We start from the raw sequence: 18,759 nt of genomic DNA on the forward strand, positions 1-18,759 counted from the left end.
GGATACTACAGTAAAATCCAGGGGAGAGATTTTCTTAACCTTGACTTCCTAGCCTAGACTTTATAGAGTCTTTTAAATCGTCCAATCTTGGATTTTTTAATAAAATTAACAAACAAAAGCTAATTGTTTTAAGCAGATTCACAGATATAGAGAACAAGCTAGTGGTTAACAATGGGGAGAGGGGAAGAGGAAGGGCAATATAGGGGTAGCAGATTAAGAGGTACAAATTACTAGGTATAGAATAAGCTACAAGGGTATATTGTGTAGCACAGGGGATATAACCAATATTTTATAATAACTATGAATTAAGTATAACCTTTAAAAATTATGAATCACTCTTTTGTACACTTGTATAGTATTATACAGCAACTATACTTCAATTTTAGAAAAGCTGATAGTTTTGCCTCAGTATCTGTTAAATGTTATATGATCAAGAAGCTTATATGGTTATTTAATACCACTTAATGCATTTGTAAAAATTATGTCTAGACTACAATGAAGCCAGCCTTTTTTGCTGATCAGTATTTGAAACTTATTTATGACCAAAACATTGAATGCTATGAACTAAAATTTGGGTTCCCCCCAAATTCAAAAGTTGAACTCCCAATCCCCAATGTGATGCTATTTGGAGATGAAGCCGTTGGAATATAATTAGGTCATGAAGGTAGAACCTTAATGAATGGGATTACTGCCTTTATAAGAAGAGACATGAGACAGATGATCTTTTTCTCTCTGCCATATGAGGACACAGCAAGAAGATGGCCATCTGCAAACTATGAAGTCCTCACCAGAATGTGACTATGCTTGGCACCCTGATCTTGGACTCCACAACCTCCAAAACTGTGAGAAATAAATGTTTGTTGTTTAAGCCACCCAGTCACCAGCTTGAACTAAGACAAAGAAATTGTTAAGAAAATTATTAAAGCTGGAAAAATGGAGGAAAAGGTGGTTAACATGTCTTTTCAATGTTATGTTGAGACATTGTTTAATAACTTCCCCCAGGGTTATATAATTCTCTAGGGGAATGTACCTATGTTTGACTTTGCTATTTACTACTTTATCAGAACTCAGACAATATAAAGTTGCTTGCTAATATCTAAATTCTATTTGATAGAAAAGATAACCCTGATGATTATGGCTTAATTGATTCATAGGACAACAATGAGTTTTATATCTGATCTAACAATCCTACTCTAAAATTTTTTAGATGGTTTTCTTGGTAGACTTCATAAAACTCTGTTTCATCAAATGCTTTTATAGCCATTTTACCATCTTAGTAGTTTCCATTTCAATTAACGAATAAAATCTCTGAGATATGTTTATTTTATGTTTCTGTAAGTCATTTCAGTTCAGTTCAGTTCAGTCGCTCAGTCGTGTCCGACTCTGCGACCCCACGAACCACAGCATGCCAGGCCTCCCTGTCCACCACCAACTCCCGGAATCCACCTAAATCCATGTCCATTGTGTCAGTGATGCCATCTAACCATTTCATCCTGTCATCCCCTTCTCCTCCTGCCCTCAATCTTTCCCAATTCAAGGTCTTTTCAAATGAGTCAGTTCTTCACATCAGGTGGCCAACGTATTGGAGGTTCAGCTTCAACTTTAGGCCCTCCATGAACACCCAGGACTTATCTCCATAGAATGGACTGGTTGGACCTCCTTGCAGTCCAAGGAACTCTCAAGAGTCTTTTCTAACATCACTGTTCAAAAGCATCAATTCTTCATCACTCAGCTTTCTTTATAGTCCAACTTTCACATCCATACACGACCACTGTAAAAACTATAGCCTTGACTAGATGGATCTTTGTTGGCAAAGTAATATCTCTGTTTTTTTTTAATATGCTGTCTAGGTTGGTCATAACTTTCCTTCCAAGGAGTAAGCGTCTTTTAATTTCATGGCTGCAATCACCATCTGCAGTCATTTTGGAGCCCAGAAAAATAAAGTCTTATGCTGTTTCCATTGTTTCCCCATCTATTTCCCATGAAGTGATGGGACTGGATGCCATGATCTTAGTTTTCTGAATGTTGAGCTTTAAGCCAACTTTTTCACTCTCCTCTTTCACTTTCATCAAGAGGCTTTTTAGTTCCTCTTCACTTTCTGCCATAAGGGTGATGTCATCTGCATATCTGAGGTTATTGATACTTCTCCCAGCAATCTTGATTCCAGCTTGTGCTTCTTCCAGCCCAGCATTTCTCATGATGTACTCTGCATATAAGTTAAATAAGCAGGGTGACAATATACAGACTTGATGTACTCCTTTTCCTATTCGGAACCAGTCTGTTGTTCCATGTCCAGTTCTAACTGTTGCTTCTTGACCTGCATTCAGATTTCTTAAGAGGCAGGTCAGGTGGTCTGGTATTCCCATCTCTTTCAGAATTTTCCACAGCTTATTGTGATCCACACAGTCAAAGGCTTTGGCATAGTCAATAAAGCAGAAATAGATGTTTTTCTGGAACTCTCTTGCTTTTTCCATGATCCAGTGGATGTTGGCAATTTGATCTCTGATTCCTCCGCCTTTTCTAAAACCAGCTTGAACATCTGGAAGTTCATGGTTCACACATTGCTGAAGCCTGGCTTGGAGAATTTTGAGCATTACTTTACTACTGTGTGATATGAGTGCAATTGTGCAGTAGTTTGAGAATTCTTTGGTATTACTGTTCTTTGGGATTGGAATGAAAACTGACCTTTTCTAGTCCTGTGGCCACTGCTGAGTTCTCCAAATTTGCTGGCATATTGAGTGCAGCACTTTCACAGCATCATCTTTTAGGATTTGAAATAGCTCAATTGGAATTCCATCACCTCCACTAGCTTTGTTTGTAGTGATGCTTCCTAAGGCCCACTTGACTTCACATTCCAGGATGTCTGGCTCTAAGTGAGTATGAGTGATTACACCTTTGTGATTATCTGGGTTGTGAAGATCTTTCTTGTACAGTTCTTCTGTGTATTCTTGTCACCTCTTCTTAATATCTTCTGCTTCTGTTAGATCCATACAATTTCTGTCATTTATTGAGCCCATCTTTGCATGAAATGTTCCCTTGGTATCTCTAATTTTCTTGAAGAGATCTCTAGTCTTTCCCATTATATTGTTTTCCTCCATTTCTTTGCATTGATCGCTGAGGAAGGCTTTCTTATATCTCGTTGTTATTCTTTGGAACTCTACATTCAAATGGCTATCTCTTTCCTTTTCTCCTTTGCTTTTCACTTTTCTTCTTTTCACAGCTATTTGTAAGGCCTCCTCAGACAGCCATTTTGCTCTTTTGCATTTCTTTTTCTTGGGGATGGTCTTCCTCCCTGTCTCGTATACAATGTCACGAACCTCCATCCATAGTTCATCAGGCACTCTGTCTATCAGATCTAGTTCTTTAAATCTATTTCTCACTTCCAGTGTATAGTCATAAGGGATTTAATTGAGGTCATACCTGAATGGTATAAGTCAATTAAAACTTTTCATATTTAATAATTTGACCCATATAAGTTATTCATGTTTATAAAAGCCTGCATTTTAATATAAGAATTCATACTCGTAATCATATAAGGCGGGTCATGGTGGAGAGAGCTGACAGAATGTGGTCCACTGGAGAAGGGAATGGCAAACCACTTCAGTATTCTTGCCTTGAGAACCCCATGAACAGTATGAAAAGGCAAAATGGTAGGATACTGAAAGAGGTACTCCCCAGGTCAGTAGGTGCCCAATATGCTACTGGAGGTCAGTGGAGAAATAACTCCAGAAAGAATGAAGGGATGGAGCCAAAGTAAAAACAATACCCAGCTGTGGATGTGACTGGTGATAGAAGCAAGGTCCAATGCTGTAAAGAGCAATATTGCATAGGAACCTGGAATGTCAGGTCCATGAATCAAAGCAAATTGAAAGTGGTCAAACCGTGAACTTCCTGATGTTCAAGCTGGTTTTAGAAAAGGCAGAGGAACCAGAGATCAAATGGCTAACATCCACTGGATCATGGAAAAAGCAAGAGAGTTCCAGAAAAACATCTATTTCTGCTTTATTTACTATGCCAAAGCCTTTGACTGTGTGGATCACAATAAACTGTGGAAAATTCTGAAAGAGATGGGAATACCAGACCACCTGACCTGCCTCTTGAGAAATCTGTATGCAGATCAGGAAGCAACAGTTAGAACTGGACATGGAACAACAGACTGGTTTCAAATAGGAAAAGAAGTACATCAAGGCTGTATACTGTCACCCTGCTTATTTAACTTCTATGCAGAGTACATCATGAGAAACACTGGGCTGGAGGAAACACAAGCTGGGATCAAGATTGCCGGGAGAAATATCAATAACCTCACATATGCAGATGACACCACCCTTATGGCAGAAAGTGAAGAGGAACTTAAAAGCCTCTTGATGAAAGTGAAAGAGGAGAGTGAAAAAGTGGGCTTAAAGCTCAACATTCAGAAAATGAAGATCATGGCATCTGATCCCATCACTTCATGGCAAATCGATGGGGAAACAGTGGAAACGGTGTCAGACTTTATTTTTCTGGGCTCCAAAATGACTGCAGATGGTGATTGCAGCCATGAAATTAAAAGACGCTTACTCCTTGGAAGAAAAGTTATGAGCAACCTAGATAGCATATTCAAAAGCAGAGACATTACTTTGCCGACAAAGATCCATCTAGTCAAGGCTATGTTTTTTCCTGTAGTCATGTATGGATGTGAGAGTTGGACTGTGAAGAAGGCTGAGCGCCAAAGAATTGATGTTTTTGAACTGCGGTGTTGGAGAAAGCTCTTGAGAGTCCCTTGGACTGCAAGGAGATCCAACCAGTCCATTCTGAAGGAGATCAGCCCTGGGATTTCTTTGGAAGGAATGATGCTCAAGCTGAAGAGTTGACTCACTGGAAAATACTCTGATGCTGGGAGGGATTGCGGGCAGAAGAAGGGGACGACAGAGGATGAGATGGCTGAATGGCATCACTGACTCGATGGACGTGAGTCTGAGTGAACTCCAGGAGTTGGTGATGGACAGGGAGGCCTGGCGTGCTGCGACTCATGGGGTCGCAAAGAGTCGGACACGACTGAGCAACTGAACTGAACTGAATCATATAAAGTTTCATCATAGAATAAAAAATAAGGCTAGATTTTATCCTCGTTTTAGTTTGACATATTTAAGCTTTCTGGTGCAGACTTGAGATTAATTAGGTATGTATCCTTCCGTGATGAGAAAGAGGATGCAAGTAATCTCAACACATAATAAATGGTTTTAATGTCGTGAACCAGCAATTGTCTCTAGAAATAACTGACCCTATGTTTCAATTACTTTCAGAAATGGCAGAATAATAGTAAGTCTGCCAAAACCAAAATTGTTGTTGGTAGATATTTTTGAAAGTCATATGGCAAATACTAATGATGCCAGTGTGGCAATTTGTTTAGTCATTTCAATGTGCATTTAGCAGCTGACTCAAACCTGGAAGGCCGCTTGGAAATGGTGCTGCACATAATCAGAATTTTTTTTTTTCCCCTACAACAGCAATACTGAAATTATCTTCTGGACAGGGTATATCACTAAATACACTTGTACTTATAAATTTCCTGTATAAAGTATATATACCATATTCTATAATATGGGACTCTGAGGTCCTCATCATTTTTTTGCTAAGGCTCATGAACTAATTCAAAGTTGTTCATAAGAAACATGCTGACCTTGTCTGCAGACAAAATTAAATGGATGTGAGAGGGTATTTTGTCATTTTTTGTGGGTGAGAATAAGGTCATTTGCTATCTTAATTTGAATAATCACACTCCTTCCATCCCAAACGACAGTCCTTTTACTTTCCTTCTTAGCAATTATCAACATATAACATGTTATATATCTTACCTTTTATTGTTAATTTTCTCTTTCTCTTACTGAAGTATGTTTCATGAAGTCAGAGATTTTTGTCTGTAATTTTTTCCTGCTATTACCTGCCAGTTATTATATATGCCTGGTACATAGTAGGTGCTCAATAAATATATGTTAAATGAATTAAATTAAGGGAATAAGTAAATGGACCTTCTCTAAGTTCATTTAACACTATGATAATATAAGAATATTTTAAAACAGGTAAAAGCAACTTTCACTTGAATTTTTCTTCTATTGGATAATAAAATTCATATAATTTTTTCCTTTTATTTTGCTTTAGCAAAATTTAATGTCTAGTAAATGACAGAAACTGTTACCCCAGGTCACTATTGCATTACTTCTTATAGATTCAATAATTTATAAAGATTTTTCTTTCCATTTTAGTATTTTCCTTATATATTTTATAGGTCCTCTTAAATTCTGTTATTAATCATATAAAGTATACATTAAAAGAAATATAATCTATATTTAACTAATAATTCAGTTTTAAAAACTCTGAAAAGGTTGTTAAAATATTATTCATATACCTATTCTACCAAAACCCTTCAGAAAACAAAATATGTTGGAAAGAGAAATACTTTTTCTACTTTAAATCAGTGAACAATATGAATTGTGAAATTAAATAATTCCCACAGACTTGTTACATACACTTATGTTAATTATTCTAGCAATAGGAGTTTCATTTTAGGACATGTACTGTGACTACTTTGGTAGGAGAATGACAACATTTTCTCCTATTGAGAAAGATACAATCAAAGGTTGTAAGAATAATTAAATACCTGCAAAAACTAAATTCTAACTTCTGGGAGGTTTTGCCTTTTATGTAGTGAATTCAAATAAAAAATTACCAGTGTGAAAATAAGTTATTAGGTAGTATTACTTTACTACTAACTATTCAGATTGATCAAACATTTATTTTCCCATAAATGCTAACTAAACTGTTCAGTGTACAGTTGAATAAAGGAGACAAAAATATCTGACATTGCCTATGAATATATATTTTTAATCTGTAATATTTGTTAACATCTAGTGGATATTTTGGACTATAAATATAAATATAATATATTATTGAAGCTTAAAATTTACTTGGAAGTACAAAACGACTAGAATGCTGATAGATGATCTAAACATTCCATTTATGTGTGTACCAGATGAGTCTTGGTCAGTTAGTCTTTGGAACCTGTAACAATTTTATCCTTAAGAACATTGTAGATATTATGTAGGGAATATTCAGGCTATGATGGTGCGTTATACTATAACTACTATTTGGTTTTGACCATTGGAATACACATCAAAATCTTCCCAAAAGTTTCAAACTTTTAACAGCATTGGAAACTAGGAATCTTCAGTCTGCAAAGCGTAAAGAAGTATTTCTATTTACTGAAGTGTAAGTGAGGTCATAAGGCAGGATGTTGGTGTGGACAACAGAGATACGGCTGGAAGAAGGGACCACAAAATTTTCACTCATGTGTTTATTAAATACCTTCGCTTTCCCACTGGAAAAAAAAGGGAGGATTGTATCATCTGTCCTCCCAATCTGCCTTATCCATGTTTCTCGTTCCATAATCAGCCTTGTCTGAGCTGAGAGAGCTGTGAGAATGGTGTCCTTTGGAGAATACATAATAGTTCTTTACTTACCATCTCTGCTAGTGAAAGAAAAGAGTTTCTGATGATATCCAGAAAATCTCTTTCTAGTGGGCATATAACCAGGTAGTGAAACCAAGATATCCTTCCTTTAGACCAGAAAACTTACATAAAACAGATATAATTACAAAATAGTAACAATAATAATAAATATTATGTACCAGCTATAGAATGGGCTAATTAGCTATCTCTTTGTTTTGCAAATTAAGAAAATAATTCCAATAGCAAGGTTATTATGAGAAAGGAGAATTCACTGATTTAGACTTGATACTGACATAACACCAAAGTTTTATATCTTCTGTTTCATGCATATCACAAGTTGCAGCAACAACCACAAAAATGAAATAAAGAAAACTCTTTTTTTTTTTTTTTGGATAAAAATGTACCACATGAAGTGAAGTTAATTTTATGACATTGATAAGCTCTTGTCTATGATGAAAATACACTAACCCATAATCAAAATTTGAGTTGATATTAAAGTCAGAAAGAAATGAATAGAGTGCAGTGAGACAAGAAAACATGCAAAGGCTTTAATATTGCAGATTGAGATCCAGTCTTAGAAACAGTGAACTGTTGTGATGGTGTGGGGAAGCTGAATCCATCATATGGAAGGCAAACCAAGGATACTTTCTCTGAATGCAGAAAAACAGAAGAGAGAGTATGACAATTAAAACTATAGGATAAGACATAGGGAAGATAGAATGAGAAAGTTTATCTTCCTAAGGAGGAGATCAAAACCAAAAGATAGTGAAAGAAAAGCAATATAAGATTTAATTTAGTAAAATATCACACAACTGAAGAAAGGTTTGACTTATAAGATGAAGTGCTTACCAAGAAAAATATCTCATTCTAGTGAATTTGTGAAAAATTTCATGAAAAATTAATAATTCTATAATCAAGGAAGCAGAAAATGAAAATTTTACTTCAGGGAATTAATTAAAAAAAATAGACTTTGGAACATTTGCAATAGTAAATGAAGAAGAAAATAGAGTAAAATCTACAATATTTTGAGAGAAAAAAAGAAGTAAAAAAAAAATTGTATTCCAGATAGTATGTAGGGCAGAGAAAGTGAACTACCATGTTCTTTCACAAGAAACACTGGAAGATATATTCTAGCGAGTAAAAATATGAATTATATTCATTAATTTATTCATCAAATATTTAGTGATTGCTCTCTGTAGTACCATTATTATAGAAAGACAGTATGCTAGGCATTGAGGATAAAAAGGTGGGCCAAACTTTGTATGGTGCTTGAACTTAACGCATTTCTAGAATGCATAACTGGGAGACAGGATCCAAAGAGGAAATAAAACAGGATTCATTCTCAAGATTATCATCATCCTTAGCAAGTGATTTTGGTTATCAGGTTCTCTGGTTCCAAGAGAGCTGCTATATCCCTAACATCATGTCTTGTTAAGGATAGAGGATATCCAGAAGACTTACCTAATCTATGCTTCACATTGTTGTTCACTTTTGGGTACAGGGGCACTAGGAAATTTAGTTTTGGTCTTGGCACATTGAAATCTAGAATAAAATGTGCTTTCTGTTAGTAAAGAATGAGAGAATAGACATTGGGGAGATGACCAGTTGTCTTGGATATAAACATACATGGGAAAATTACTCTCATACACTACTTTTTAAGGTGTATATTATTACAGACTTTCTGAATGAAATTTTGCAAATTATATTAAAATATTTAAAATCTTTTTTTATTAAATTTTTATTTTTACTTTATTTTACTTTACATACTGTATTGGTTTAAAATATTTAAAATCTTTATATACTTTTGATGGCACTTTTTTACTTTAAGGAAGTTGTTCTAATGAAACAGTAATTCTGTCTCACCAAGCAGACTTCAGAAGTCCACAGCTATGGTCATCTTGGTACGTAGATTGGAAACAATCCAAACGTCAAGAAAACCAGTCAAAGTTGTAGGTTCTGAATATCAACTAATTACTTCTTGAATGGGGTATGGGATACAGTTGTGCCCTTTAAGGTACTTCAAGTTGTAGCTCCTAATCCCTTTATTTTAATAATAAGGATTAAGTAATGTTAAACTTGAGGCTTTTTTCTTAAATTTTGATATCCTATATGCTGCTGACCTTTCCCAAAGTAACCAGTTTTTTAAATTCTCACTTGTCCAATGCTCTATAGTTTTCTGCCTACTAAATATTATATACTGATCTGATTTGTAATCAAAATTGTAGATAAGTAAGACATTATCATCTAATTATATTTAGTTTCATCATTCAGAGAGTTCAGGATTTAGTCAATGAAAAATATGATATTTAGCTCATTAATCTTGCAAAAACCATTTGAAATTTATTTCTTCCTTCCTACATAGGGTGGGAAATTACCAATTATAATTAATTTGTTTCTGTAGGGTCTTAGTTTTCCTAAACATAACAAATATTGAAAAGGTACAACTTTATTGTTCATAGAAAGATAATTTCTTAACAGAAAATGGATATTATACACATTACTTTCCTTTATCATTAAAATTAACCAATTAACTAAAATTTATTGATATCAGCAATCAATTCCTAAAAGAGGATGCTGTCAAAGTGGTGCACTCACTATGCCAGCAAATCTGGAAAACTCAGCCGTGGCCACAGGGCTGGAAAAGATCAGTTTTCATTCCAATCCAAAGAAAGACAATGCCAAAGAATGTTCAAATTATTGCACAATTGTACTCATCTCAAACGCTACCAAAGTAATGCTCAAAATTCTCCAAGCCAGGCTTCAACAGTACATGAACCATGAACTTCGAGATGTTCAAGCTGGTTTTAGAAAAGGCAGAGGAACCAGAGATCAAATTGCCAACATCCACTGGATCATGGAAAAAGCAAGAGAGTTCCAGAAAAACATCTACTTTTGCTTTATTGACTATGCCAAATTCTTTGACTGTGTCGATCGCAATAAACACTGAGGAAAATTCTGAAAGAGATGGGAATACCAGATCACTTGACCTGCCTCTTGAGAAATCTGTATGCAGGTCAGGAAGCAACAGTTAGAACTGGACATGGAACAACAGACTTGTTCCAAACATGAAAGGAGTACATCAAGACTGTATATTGTCACCCTGCTTATTTAACTTATATGCAGACTACATCATGAGAAACGCTGGACTGGAAGAAACACAAGCTGGAATCAAGACTGCTGGGAGAAATATCAATAACCTCAGATATGCAGATGATACCACACTTGTGGCAGAAAGCAAAGAACTAAAGAGCCTCTTGATGAAAGTGAAAGAGGAGAGTGAAAAAGTTGGCTTAAAGCTCAACATTCAGAAAACGAAGATCATGGCATCCGGTTCCATCACTTCATGGCAAATAGATGGAGAAACAATGGAAACAGTGACAGAATTAATTTTCTTGGGCTCCAAAATCACTGCAGACGGTGACTGCAGCCATGAAATTAAAAGATGCTTACTCCTTGGAAGGAAAGTTATGACCAACCTAGATAGCATATTCAAAATCAGAGACATTACTTTGCCGACTAAGGTCTGTCTAGTCAAGGCTATGGTTTTTCTGATAGTCATGTATGGATGTGAGAGTTGGACTGTGAAGAAAGCTGAGTGCTGAAGAACTGATGCTTTTGAACTGTGGTGTTGGAGAAGACTCTTGAGAGTCCCTTGGACTGCAAGGAGATCCAACCAGTCAATTCTCAAGGAGATCAGTCCTGGGTGTTCTTTGGAAGGAAAGATGCTAAAGCTGAAACTCCAGTACTTTGGCCACCTCATGAGAAGAGTTGACTCATTGGAAAAGACTCTGATGCTGGGAGGGATTGGGGGCAGGAGGAGAAAGGGACGATGGAGGATGAGATGGCTGGATGGCATCACTGACTCGATGGACATGAGTCTGAGTGAACTCCGGGAGTTGGTGATGGACAGGGAGGCCTGGCGTGCTGTGATTCATGGGGTCACAAAGAGTCGGACACGAATGAGTGACTGAACTGAACTGAACTGATGTGTGTGTGTATATATATATATATATATATAAAATGTATGTGTGTGTGTGTATATATATATATTTGGGCTTCTCTGGTGGCTCAGTGGTAAAGAATCTGCCTGCCAATGCTGGAGACATGGATCTTGCCTGGGAAATTCCATGGACAGAGGAACTTGGTGGACTATGGTATATGGGGTCGTAAGGAATCAAACACAACTTAGCAACAGCAAGACATATATATATATATAAATTTATGCTTTAAGTTAAAGAAAAATTCATTATATGAAGTTATTTTTAGAAAATATAGTAATGAACACCATTTGGTGTGCTGTTATGAAGCATACCATTTGTTTTCTTGGAGATCTTAATAATCCTTGTGCAAATATGAAATGCAAATACTTAATTAGCTAATTTATTAACAATTCATCTGAAATATTTATTTACTATGTGTCAAACATTCTTCAAGTTCTAGGGATATGATAATAAGTAAAATACTTATAATTCCCTCCTCTCCAAATTACAAAACAGTTGATAAAACATCCAGTTAAATAAATGATTATAATGTAGTTTGATGAATGGTAGCATTCATCCTGAAGGTAGGAGAAACCAGAATTCTATGGGAACCAATGGCAATGGAATAAAACCTGTCTGAGTGATGGTCATCTTGAGAATGCTGCATTTAGGTTAAGAACTGGAGAATGAATAGGACTCAGCCAGACAGAAGGTAGAGGTTGCATAGTGGAAGTGATAGCCTTTTGGAGTGATAGTTATTGATTTCTAGGAGTCAGACATTATCCAAAAGGCAAAAGTTAATCATCGAAGGGACTTAGTGAATAATCAGATTTCTATTTTTCAAAATAGTATTTAAATTTGAAATTGGAACTGTAGAAGAACAGGACTGGGGCAACAGAGCAATTAGGAGGCTGTTTCAGAACAGCAGTAAAGGACGATAATGGCCTAGCACAGTGCTGGGCAAGTGATGATAGAAAGATGGAAAATAATCCATATCCAGACTATCAAAGCCTATTGAACTTGACATTAAAATTTTTCCAGAATCTGATCACTGCTCACCATCTGCCTTGCCACCATCCTGGTACAAGCCAACAACATATCTCATTTCAATTACTTCAATAACCTCTTAGCTAGAGTTGCCAGATTTAGTCAATCAAAATTTTATCTGGCAACTCTGCTCCTAGCTATTTCCCACCTTCTGCCTCTTCTCACATGTCAGTCTCTTCTCAACATGACAGTTAAGAGTACTGTTAGGCAAACACAACTCGATCTTGAAAAGTTTTAAACAGCCCACTGGTCACATTGTATTATGCTTATTTAGTTCAGTTCAGTTGCTCAGTTGTTTCTGACTGTTTGTGACCCCATGGACTGTAGCACGCCAGGCCTCGCTGTCCAACACCAACTCCCGGAGTTTACTCAAACTCATGTCCTTTGAGTCAGTGATTCCAGCCAACAATCTCATCCTCTGTCATCCCTTTCTCCTCCCTCCTTCAATCTTTCTCAGCATCAGGGTCTTTTCAAATGAGTCCATCAACAGAAAATTGGATTGAAGATTTACTGAGCATGGCCCTGCCCATCAGAACAAGACCCAATATCCCCTTCAGTCAGTCTCTCCCATCAGGAAGCCTCTTATCCTCCTCCATCAGAGGGAAGACAGAATGAAAACCATAATCACAGAAAACTAACCAATCTGATCACTTGGACCACAGCCTTGTCTAACTCAATGAAACTATGAGCCATGCCGTGTAGGGCCACCCAAGACAGACAGGACATGGTGGAGGGTTCTGACAAAACGTCGTCCACTGGAGAAAGGAATGTCAAACCACTTCAGTATTCTTGTCTTGAGAATCCCATGAGCAGTATGAAAAGGCAAAAAGATAGGACACTAAAAGACGTACTCTCCAGGTCGGTAGGTGCCCAATATGCTACTGGAGATCAGTGGAGAAGTAATTCCAGAAAGAATGAAGAGATGGAGACAAAGAAAAAATAACACCCAATTGTGGATGTGACTGGTGATGGAAGTAAAGTCCGATGCTGTAAAGAGCAATATTGCATAGGAAACTGGAATGTTAGGTCCATGAATCAGGGCAAATTGGAAGTGGTCTAACAGGAGATGGCAAGAGTGAACATCGACATTTTAGGAATCAGCGAACTAAAAAATGGACTGAAATGGGTGAATTTAACTCAGATGACCATTATATCTACTACTGTGAGCAAGAATCCCTTAGAAGAAATGGAGTAGCTATCATAGTCAACAAAAGAGTCCGAGATTATGCTTCTTACATACTGCTGGGATAAATTTGTTAACATTTTATCTAAGATCTTTATGTTAATAAGTGCTTTTGTCTCTAATTTCTTTTTGTTAGCCTGCTATGGTCAAATTTTACTATTGAGGTTATATTTGCATCATTAAGTGAATTGTGGAGTAATTAATTTTTTCCCTTCTCTTCTCTGGAAATGTGCTTTTAAGATTATATTTATCTTCTCTTTGTAATTGACAGAATTTTCCTGAAAACCTTAGGCCTGGTATTTGTTATTTTACATTTTAAAATACTGATTCAATGTATTTGTTAAAAGACAATGTTTTTGAGTCAATTATTAAAACTCAGCTTCTAGGAAATTGAACATTTTGTTTAAATATTCAAGGTTCTTATCATAAAGTTTGTCTTGTTCTCTCTAGGTAATCTGAGTATTATCTCTACTTATGTCTTTTCTCCTTTTTCTTCCCTCATATTGTTTATATGTACTGCTGTTCTTGATTAATTTTGCCAACATTTTTGTGTTATCTTGTTAAAATAATCAACTTTTGTCTTGCTTATTCTCTTTATTTTGCATTTGTCTTGAATTGCATAAATTTCCAGATCTTACATTTATTATCTTCTAACTTCTATATTTGGTTTATCCTATTGTTCATATACTATTCTGTTTATATTTACTTTGAAATTTTCATTTATGACCCCTTTTTCAAAATTTCACATAACAGTTAATCTAGATGTCCAATTGATTCAGTGTGAATATTTTATAAGTAGTGCTATGCAATTCCTATTGATTATTTTATCATATGTATGAATTTCCTTGAATAATGAGCTGGTTGCCTAAGTAGGATCTCAACAGATGAGGGATTAAGAATAAGTAGGATATTAAGTGTAATTATCAATTTTAATATTGGGTTGGCCAAAAAGTTCACTTGGGTTTTCTTGTACCATCGTTTGGAAAAGCCTGAACACATTTTTTGGCCAACTCATTAGATTTGCTGTATTTCAGTATTCATTCTATTTGAAGCTCAAATGATCCTATGTTTGGCTAATGAGAGTCCCTTCAAGTTGCCCCTTCAAGTGTCCTTTCATGGTCTATGAGGAAGTCTAGATACAGGATTTCAGAAGTGACAAGATGATCAGGCTCACCTTGAATATTTCTTTTTTGGGGGGGGGATTTTTTAATTTAAATTTTATTTTTTTTACTTTACAATACTATATTGGTTTTGCCATACATTGACATGGATCCACCACAGGTGTACACGAGTTCCCGACCCTGAACCCCCCACCACCACCCTCCCCATATCACCTCTCTGGGTCATCCCAGTGCACCAGCCCCAAGCATCCTGTATCCTGTATTGAACCTAGACCGGCGATTCGTTTCTTACATGATAGTATACATGTTTCAATGCCATTCTCCCAAATCATCCCACCCTCTTCCTCTCCCACAGTCCAAAAGTCTTTCTGATAACAGATATATTTTAAGAAACCCTGATAATTTTTGTAAGTGGAAAATAATATTTGGAAACTGTATCTGGGTAGTAGGTTTGCGTTTTCTACTGGATTGTCACAGCTTTTAGGCCATTTCAGTGAAGAGCTAAAAACACATGTATTTTGTTTATCTTACAAGGAGAAAAATAAATTCTACCTTTCCACACTATTCAAAGAGGAGTTCAAATGTTATCATCTTCAGTTTCTGTCAGAAAGGCGAGCATTCACAATGTTTGAAGTCCTTGCCTGGCGGTAGTGCATAAGAAGGATGAGACTGTACCTAAATTCCTTGCCACAGGAACCTACTCAGGTGGCACCAACCTTGACTTTCAAATGGAACATTATATCTACAAAAAGGAAAGTGGTGGCATCTACATCGTAAGTATGAAGAGACCCTGGGAGAAGTTTCTGCCAGCAGCTCACGTCATGGTTGCCACTGAAAATCCATCTGATATTGGCATCATCTCCTTCAGGAATACTGGCCAGTGGGACGCACTGAAATCTGTAGCTAATACTCAGGCCACCTCTATTGCTGGCCACTTCAGTTCTGGAAACTTCACTAACCAGATCCAGGCAGCATTCCAGGAGCCTCGACTTCTCGTGGTTACAGATCCGAGGACTGACCACATGCCTTTCCCAGAGGCGTCTTGAGTTAACTTGTCTACTATTGTTCTGTGTAACACAGATTGTCCTCTAGGCTATGTAGACATTGCCACCCCATTAAGCAACAAGGGAGCACCTTCAGTTGGGGCAGACGCAGTGGCTGCTGGACCCGGAGATTCCGCACATGCACAGCCTGTTTCCTCGCGTGAACTCACAGGAGGTTGCGCCTAACCTCTACTTCCACAGAGATCCTAAGGAGATTGAAAACAAAGAATGGGCTGCTGCTGGAAAGGCTGTGACTGAGGAGGAACTTCAGGGTGAATGGACCTATCGAGTTCCAGAGTTTACTTCTACTAAAGTCAAGGTTGCAGATTAGTCTGAGGGCAGGCAGTGCCCTCTGTGCCCATTCAGCGTTTCCATGCTGAATATGATAACTGACTTGTCTCAAGCTGCTCCCTCCCAAGCTCTTAAACAGAAAACGGAAATATAAAGTTGATGGAAAAGAACATTTCTACAAAAGTAAGTAAATCTATGCATTCTAATTTCATATTACTAATTTTCCACATTTAAATGGAAATTATAGTAGAGGACCACCCCCCTTGCCAGTCAGAATGTCTGCTATCCAAAATTCTATAAGCAATAAATGCTGGAGAAGGTGTGGAGAAAAGGGAACCCTCTTACACTGTTGGTGGGAATGCAAACTAGTACAGCCACTATGGAGAACAGTGTGGCGATTCCTTAAAAAACTGGAAATAGAACTGCCATACGACCCAGCAATCCCACTGCTGGGCATACACACTGAGGAAACCGGAACTGAAAGAGACATGTGTACCCCAATGTTCATTGCAGCACTATTTATAATAGCCAGGACATGGAAGCAATCTAGATGTCCATCAGCAGATGAATAGATAAGAAAGCTGCGGTACATATACACGATGGAGTATTACTCAGCCATTAAAATGAATACATTTGAATCAGTCCTAATGAGGTGATGAAACTGGAGCCTGTTATACAGACTGAAGTAAACCAGAAAGATAAACACCAATACAGTATCTTAACTCATATATATGGAATTTAGAATGATGGTAATGATAACCCTGTATGCAAGACAGCAAAAGAGACACAGATGTATAGAACAGTCTTTTGGACTCTGGGAGAGGGAGAGGGTGGGATGATTTGGGAAAATGGCATTGAAACACATATACTATCATATATGAAATGAATCGCCAGTCCAGGTTCAATGCATGACACAGGATGCTTAGGGCTGGTGCACTGGGATAACCCAGAGGGATGGTATGGGAAGGGAGGTGGAGGGGGGTTCAGGAAGGGGAACACATGTACACCCAAGGTGGATTCATGTTGGTGTATGGCAAAACCAATACAATATTGTAAAGTAATTAGCTTCCAGTTAAAATCAGTAAATTTATATTAAAAAAATGGACATTATAGGATTCTGTTTCACGTTTGATTTGTACTTTGATGTTGTCTTTTATGCTGAAGATCTTGGTTCTTAGTGACATAAGCATAATTGCATATATGGTTTATTCTACTCTGTGTATGGTGGAGTATGTATATATCTTTACAAGAGTTTTAGAATGATCCCAATAGCGCAACCTAAGATTCTGTGATTTTCATTTTTATATGCTTAGGTATATATATCCCAGGGACGGGGGAGCCTGGTGGGCTGCCGTCTATGGGATCACACAGAGTCGGACATGACTGAAGTGACTTAGCAACAGCAGGTATATAAAGTCAACATTCTATTTTAAATGTTTGAGGTAAATATCTTTGCCATTAGGCCACAAATTTGATATAAAGTAATAATCAGTCAGTCACTCAGTTCTGTCGCTCAGTCATGTACAACTCTTTGTGACCCCATGGACTGTGGCATGCCAGGCTTCCCTGTCCATCACCAACTCCCAGAGCTTTCTCAAACTCATGTCCATCGAGTCGGTGATGCCATCCAGCCATCTCATCCTCTGTCATCCCCTTCTCCTCCCACCTTCAATCTCTCCCAGCATCAGGGTCTTTTCTAGTGAGTCAGTTCTTTACATCAGGTGGCCAAAGTACTGGAGTTTCAGCTTTAGCATTCAGTCCTTCCAATAAATATTCAAGATTGATTTCCTTTAGGATGGACTGGTTGGATGTCCTTGCCGTTCAAGGGATTCTCAAGAGTCTTCTCCAACACCACAGTTCAAAGTATCAATTCTTCAATACTCAGCTTTCTATATAGTCCAACTCTCACAGCCATACATGACTACTGGAAAAACCATAGCTTTGACTAGATGGACCTTTGTTGGCAAATTAATGAGTTTCAATTTATTTTTTATGTTAGGGATTGCTTCACTTTTATCTATTTTATTTAATGTTATTTTCCACATGTATAAAAAGATGAAGACTGTGCTAAGGTCAAATCACACAAATCACATTGAAAAATACCTAGTTTTTATCTTTGTTTTTCCCACTACCTCTCTTTTGTCTTCTTTCCCAAATTTACTATTTTGGTTTATCCTTCTATTGTCTTTTGGAAAATATTAGCAACCATGTATGTTCATGTGTATGAGTGTGCATATAAATTCCCACACTTGTTACCCAAAAGGTTCCCAAAAAAGTGTAAGATATTTCTTTCATTCTTTTTCTTTTTTTGCAACTGTTTTGCTTTTGAAATTAGTGGAGAAGTAGCTTTATGCATGTTTCTGAGTGTATCTTGGAAATAAAATTCTAGAAGTGGGATTTCTGGGTCTCAGAGAAAATGCATGTGTAATTTTGCTAATTCAAATTCTTAGAGCCAGTATGGTTTTGCTTTTCCATTAGCAATGTATGAGGGCTTCCCAGAAGCTCAGCTGGTAAAGAATCTACCTGCAGTGTGGGAGACCTGGGTTCAATCCCTGGGTTGGGAAGATCCTCTGGAGAAGGAAAAGCTACTCACTTTAGTATTCTGGACTG

General features: G+C 37.0%; 1 pseudogene; it reads left to right on the forward strand.

The window, feature by feature from the left end:
• The window catches only part of LOC138071848 (small ribosomal subunit protein uS2-like), a 52,741-nt pseudogene extending 36,490 nt beyond the window's left edge, over nt 1-16,251 (forward strand).
• The last annotated feature ends 2,508 nt before the right edge of the window (nt 16,252-18,759 follow it).

Source organism: Capricornis sumatraensis, chromosome X (genome assembly GCF_032405125.1).
Source record: "Capricornis sumatraensis isolate serow.1 chromosome X, serow.2, whole genome shotgun sequence".
In the NCBI taxonomy this organism is placed as follows: domain Eukaryota; kingdom Metazoa; phylum Chordata; class Mammalia; order Artiodactyla; family Bovidae; genus Capricornis; species Capricornis sumatraensis.